Raw genomic sequence first — 6,796 nt, forward strand, 5'->3', positions numbered from 1 at the left:
GTTTTTTAAGGGATCTGCTATCTTACCCAACAACTTGTGCGTATAAAGAAGGTTTTCTTGAGCTGCTCCTAAATTCATTCAACATCTGTCTTTGATATGCCAGGCACTGGGGATTAAAAGTGGAACAAAAGAGACAACATCTCTGCTCTCCAGAAACTGACAATCTATTGAATGAGACTGTTGTCCAATGATTAAAATAAAGTGTGATCAATCTCTGGGCAGGACTCTAAGAGCACCTAAACTAGTCTGGGTGACTGGTCAGGAAAACTTCCTGAAAGATGACTTTTAGGCTAAAACCAGTCTGCCAAAAAACATAAGAAGTGTTATAGGAGGCAGGTGGCAAAGTTAGTGTCATTTCTTCAGTTAGCAATTCTTACGAAGTAGGGCATGGGTATAGCACCAGACCCCAACAATATAATTAATGCTGGTAGGTAGAACACACTCCAAATCATATATAACAAGAGACAGAGACTGTTCAAAAAGAATGTAAAATTGAATACAATTCTTTTGGTAAGCCACTGTTCTGATTTTTGACCATGAAAAAATGAGCTACTTCAAACTCACAAAGCCTAATTTTCCTAGGAAATAGTTTACCTCTGATAGCCTCTAATGGTGGTACTATCTTAAAGAGTCTGGGATGTTTGGGGACATTCTTGTGTTTTAAATCTACACCTTAGAAAGTATCACAGGGAATTCCCTGGCCATCCAGTGGTTAGGACTCAGCACTTTCATTGCCATGGCCTGGGTTCAATCCCTGGCTGGGGAACTAAGATCCCACAAGCGGGGCCCGGCCAAAAAAAAAAAAATCACAAAAAGGGGTTATACTGATGCAGCTAGAAAATCAATTCCTGGTTTACCTAATACTTCTTATTCAGTTATTCTAATAAGACACAATGAACTCTCCTATAGGGTTGCTGAGATCCAAAAATAGGGAGTTCCCAAATTATTTGCACTGTACTCTTTACTCAGCCCACAGCAATTATCTATTTATATTAATGAGTATACTCCTTATCATTTATTTTATTTTATTTCTTTATAAATTTATTTATTTATTTTTGGCTGCGTTGGGTCTTCGTTGCTGCATGCGGGCTTTCTCTAGTTGTGGTGAGCGGGGGCTATTCTTTGTTGTGGTGTGCAGGCTTCTCATTGGGGTGACTTCTCTTGTTGCGGAGCACAGGCTCTAGGCGCGCGGGCTTCAGTAGTTGTGGCACGTGGGCTCAGCAGTTGTGGCTCGTGGGCTCTAGAGTGCAGGCTCAGTAGTTATGGCACACGGGCTTAGTTGCTCCGTGGCATGTGGGATCTTCCCGGACCAGGGCTTGAACCCATGTCCCCTGCATTGGCAGGTGGATTCTTAACCACTGCGCCACCAGGGAAGCCCCTCCTTATCATTTAATCACAGCTGTCAGCTCTGGAAACACCTTTGCTAAGGGAAAGCCTTTAAATACTGTAAAGCTTGTAGTATTGGGTTGAAAACCAAGAATGTACAGTGTGCTCACAGTTTCAGTAGGACAATGGAAGGTAAACTGTGGGCTCTAAGATCCATGTAGGGTAAGTGGGAGGAAAAAATCACCCCAAGGAGAAATCTATTATATAAGAAGATCTAAAAATTCTGCATACTCTTAAATTTTTTAATATTGTTTTATTTTATATATACATTTGCATATAATAAAATGCTCAGATCTTTAATGTTCTTTAATGTTCAGTTCCATGAGTTTTGACAATTGAATATATGTACCTCTGTAACCGCCACCCAAAACAATATATAGAACATTTCCATTACCCCAGAAAATTTCCTTGATCCCTTTCTTGGCAAATCACCTCCTCAACAAGAGCACTTTTTTGATTTCAAACACCAAAAATCAGTTTGTCTGTTTCTGGACTTCATATAAATGGAATTGTACGGTTCATATTCTTTTGCGTCTTTCTTCTTTTGCTTAACATAATCGTTTTGAGATTCATCCATGTTGTTAACTGTGTCAGTAGTTCATCCTTTTTATGTTATTGTAGAATTCCATTGTATGACTTGTCATAATTTGTTATCCCAGTCGCCTGTTGATGGACATTTGGGCTGTCTCCACTTTTGGGCTATATACAAATAAGGCTGTTATGAACATTTGTGTACAAGTCTTTTTGTGGACATATCTTTTCATTTTTCTTGAGTAAATACTTAGGAGTAGAATTGCTGGGTCATATGGTAGATGTACGTTTAATTTTATAACAAATTACCAAACAGTTCTCCAATCTGGTTGTATCATTTTACACTCTCACCTGCAATGAGAGTGACAATTGCTGTACTTCCTTGTCATCACTTATGGTTGTCAATGTTTTTGATTTTAGCCATTCCAGTGGGTGTGAAATGGTATCTTGTTATGATTTTAACTTGCATCTCCCTGATGACCTATAAATTCCAAAGTATTTGAAAATAACCCTTGGTCAAAGAATGTATCACAGGGGAAATTAGAAACTATTTTAAACTGAAGGAAAATGAAAAACAAAACATAACTAAGTTGTAAGATACAGCAAAAACAGTGTGTTTTAAATGCTTTATTACAAAGTGCTTATATTGGGAAAAAAAGGAAAAGTGTAAAATTGGTGATCTAAGCTCTTACTTTAAGAAGCTAGAAAAGAACAAATTATATCCAAAATAAATAGAAAAAAATAATGAATATAAATCAATAAAATAGAAAATGGACAAATGATAGAGAAAATGTAAGGTCAAAAGTTGGTTCTTTGGAAGGATTAATAAAATTGATAAATCCCTGGGACTTCCCTGATGGTCCAGTGGTTTAAGACTCCATGTTTCCACTGCAGGGGGCAGGGGTTCGATCCCTGGCAGGGGAATTAAGATCCCCACATGCCGCGCCACCAAAAAAAAAAAAAAAAAAAAAAGATTAAATGCCTCAAACAGCATTTAAACAGAATAAAAATGTAAGACTAAAATAGGCATATATTTTTTAAAAATTGATAAATCCCTAGCAAGATTTAGCAAGAAAAAAATAGAGAAAACACAAATAACCAACATCAGGCTTACAAAAAGGAACACCATTATATATATATATATTTTTTTAAATTTAATTAATTAATTAATTTGGCTGCATCGGGTCTTAGTTGCAGCACGCAGGATCTTCATTATGGCATGCGGGATCTTTTGTTGTGGCACGCGGTCTTCTCTCTCATTGTGGCCCCAGGGCATGTGGGATCTTAGTTCTGCAACCAGGGATGGAACCTGCATCCCCTACATTGGAAGGGAGATTCTTAACCACTGGACCACCAGGGAAGTCCCTGGGGACCCCATTATAGATGCTACATATAGTAGAGGAAAAATAAGATATTATGAGTAACTTTATTCTAATAAATTGGACGACCTAAATGAAATGTACAAATTCCTTGAAAAACACAACTTATCATAATGGACACATACATATGAAAGAAATTAAATTTATTATCAAACTCTTTCTGCAAAGAAAACTCCAGGGTCAGATGGCTTCACCGGTGAATTCTATCAAATATTTATTTAATGAAGAAAAAAAACAATCCTACACAAACTCATTCAGAACATAGAGGAGGAACACTTTCCGATTTATTTTATGAGGCCAGAATAACGTTGATATGAAAAGTTGACAAAGATATTACAAAAAAAGAAAATTATAAACCCTTATCCCTCATGAACATAGATGCAAAAATCTGATCAGTCTTTGATATAGCAATTTCATTCCTAGGAATTTATACCAAAAAGCCCTCTTAGAGTTGTACAAAGATCAACTACAGAATATCCACTATAGCAGTATATTTTTTTCACTATAGCAATATTTTTTTTAATTTATTAATTTTATTTATTTATTTATGGCTGCATTGGATCTTCGTTGCTGCGCCCGGGCTTTCTCTAGTTGCGGCGAGCGGGGGCTGCTCTTCATTGTGGTGCATGGGCTTCTCATTGCGGTGGCTTCTCTTGTTGTGGAGCACAGGCTCTAGGCGTGCGGGCTTCCGTAGCTGTGGCACGTGGGCTCAGTAGCTGTGGCTCGTGGGATCTGGAGCGCAGGCTCAGTAGTTGTGGCACACGGGCTTAGTTGCTCTGCGGCACGTGTGATCTTCCCGGCCCAGGGCTCAAACCCGTGTCCCCTGCATTGGCAGACGGATTCTTCACCACCAGGGAAGCCCTATAGCAATATTTTTAATGGTAAAAATTGGAAACAACTTACATATCCCCCAAAATGTGACAAGTTAATTAAATATGGTACATTTATATGATTGAATATGTAGCGATTAAAATATAGTAGAAATATGTCTTGACACAGGAAAATTCACCATATATTGTTTATCTTAAAAGTAAATTACCAAAACTTTCAGGTGCTTTCACCACACACAAAAAAAATGAGGAGATAGAGATGTAGTAATCATATCACTATGTTTATGTATATCAAATCAACATGCTGTACCTTAAGTACATAAATTTTTTTTAAAAAGGTAGATTATCAAATAGTATAATGGCATGACCCTACATTTTCAAAGAAAAATATGTATATATATATAATGGAAAAACACTGAAAGGACATAAGCCAAATGCCAAAAATGGTTAATCATTGGATGATGGGAGTATGGTTGACTTTTATTTCCTTCCTTTTGCTTATCTGTATTTCTTGCAACAAATATATATTACTTTTTAATACAAAAAAGTTATTGCTGAAGAAAAATTTTAAAAAATCTGACCAATGGGCATTTTTGTACCTCTCCCATCACAGTTCTCAGGAAGAAAAGATTTAGGACTTTGGACTCTTCCTCTTCACCTTCAACCTAAAACCTATGCATCTTGGGCGACTGGACACAGCTTTTCCCTCCTTTGACTCACTGGGTCCATGGTGGCCCTGCCCTATGGGTCCAGCCTCTACTCAGTAGATGAGGCAGTACAAGTTTTGCTGATGATCTATTGTGTGCCTTTTGGCAAGATCATTTTCCTTAGGGGCTCCAGTTTCTCCTCTGTTAATCAATGATCTTCAAGGTCCCTTCCAGACAGAGGAAAGAACAGATTTAGAATCAGAAACCCTTGGGGGAGACTTGAGAATGTGGGCATCACCTCCCAGGAAAATATTCCTTACTATTCTTCCGTGTTTCCAGTGTCTCCAGACAGGTAAAAAGCACCTCCCAGCCCAGGCCTTATAAAACCAGTGAGCCTTATATTTCACTGGTCCTGGTGCAGGGCTCGACACAGAGTAGTTGCTCACTGAACTAGCTTTTTGCCTCCATCTTCTAAAAACAACCCCAGAATAGGTTTTCTAAGCTTGCTTTTGATGGTGATTTGAACGCAAGGTTGGTTTTAATTACTGGAGCACACGTTTTGCAAGTTTTTTGTTTCCCCCTGAGGTAACAGCTACAGTGCTTATTTGTAACAATTTACCAAGCAGAGCACTTCTCCTGACATGCCAGTGGCTGAGACATTCAAACTGTCTCTCAGCTGGGGCCTTCGTCGGAAACACCATCTCAGGGCTGCCTGCGGCGTGCTTGTACAACCACATTCCCGCAGGTGCCCAGGCTGTTGCCACGCGGATTCCAGAGAGGGATTTGACGAAACTCTCGACTTAAGGGAAGTCCCAGCTTTGCCACTGTGGAGCCGTGTGACCTTGGACAAGTCCCTTCCTCCTTCAGGAACATTGCAATGGACCTAAGTGCTCTTCTCGGGTCCGTCTATGCTCTGGGGATGGTCGGGTGATCTGAAAAACATTCGCTTTTAACGTTTATTGATCTCAGATGTCACGCGAATGAGGGACCACAGGTTAGGGACTCAAGGATCGTAGCGAGCGAGCCTTTGCGACCCTCACCACAGGTCTCGCGAGATCTCCTCCTTGCGCTTCGCGGCGTCATCGTCTCGGCGGCCGTGGCGGCGACCGCGACAGCGCGTAAGGTACTCACAGGGGCGGCCCGTATCCCTCCGCCGCCGGCGCGGCCCAGCCCTCCCTCCCCGGCCCGCCAATCCCCGCTCTCCCGACCTGCCCCTCGGCCTGGGCCCACCCCGCGCTCCGCCTGCCCCACCCCGGCGGCGCCGCCCGCCCGCGCGTCCCTCGGTCCACCTGCAGCAAGCAGTTCCTCCGACCGTCCGACCCAGAGGCGCCGGCCGAGCCCGAGGCCTGGGCTCTTGCTCCCTGGCGGAGGGATCCGCGGCGGCTGAGGAGGCGGCGCTGAGCCTAGAAGGAAGAGGCAGCTACCGCGGTGGCGGCGGCGGCGGCTCGGGCGGCAGCGCATAAAGGGGCCGCCGCCGGGTGATGCGGTGACCCCTGCGGCAGGCTCAGGAGCCGAGTGGGCCACGGCCCCAAGTCCGTCCCGCCGGACCCGCGCTCCGGAACTCCCCATATTCTCCGGCCGACCCGCGATCACCGAGGCGGCCTCGCGCCCCCTCGCCCCTTCCCCGTCCCTCCCCTGCCCCTGTTCCCGCCCCGGGGGCCGCCTCCACCCGCCTCCCACGATGGCTCTGAAGAGAATCCACAAGGTAAGCGGCCAGAGGTCGGCTGTGGCGGGTCGGGCTGCCGGGCGGGTCGGCTGAGCAGGCTGCGGCCTGCACTTCCCGCCGTCGCCTCCGCCGGGCTCGCAGCTTCTTTGGACCCGGCTGCCGGCGATGCCCCGGCCGGGCTGCCTTCACACCCCACTCCCAGTGATGGCGCCCACGGAGGCCCGGGCGCGCTGCCCGCGCTTAGGCCGGAGGTATGTTCGCCGGCTCAGCGTTCCTTCCCGGTCTCCTCTCTAGGCCCCGCGTGGTATGGAGTCCCAGGGCCTCTCCCCGGCCTGGGACTGCTGTGCCAGAGGGCCA

The 6,796-nt window shown here is 44.3% G+C and overlaps 1 long non-coding RNA gene across 1 annotated transcript; it reads right to left on the reverse strand.

Annotated features, from left to right (window-relative positions):
• Positions 1 to 3,742: 3,742 nt before the first annotated feature.
• Positions 3,743 to 6,448, reverse strand: LOC133090964 (uncharacterized). The gene is made up of 3 exons (XR_009700834.1): positions 6,063 to 6,448; positions 5,393 to 5,705; positions 3,743 to 4,157 (listed from the first exon to the last, which is right to left on the reverse strand). It is a non-coding gene; the product is annotated as an uncharacterized LOC133090964 (long non-coding RNA).
• Positions 6,449 to 6,796: the final 348 nt, after the last annotated feature.

The sequence above is a fragment of the Eubalaena glacialis genome, chromosome 4 (genome assembly GCF_028564815.1).
Source record: "Eubalaena glacialis isolate mEubGla1 chromosome 4, mEubGla1.1.hap2.+ XY, whole genome shotgun sequence".
In the NCBI taxonomy this organism is placed as follows: Eukaryota; Metazoa; Chordata; class Mammalia; order Artiodactyla; family Balaenidae; genus Eubalaena; species Eubalaena glacialis.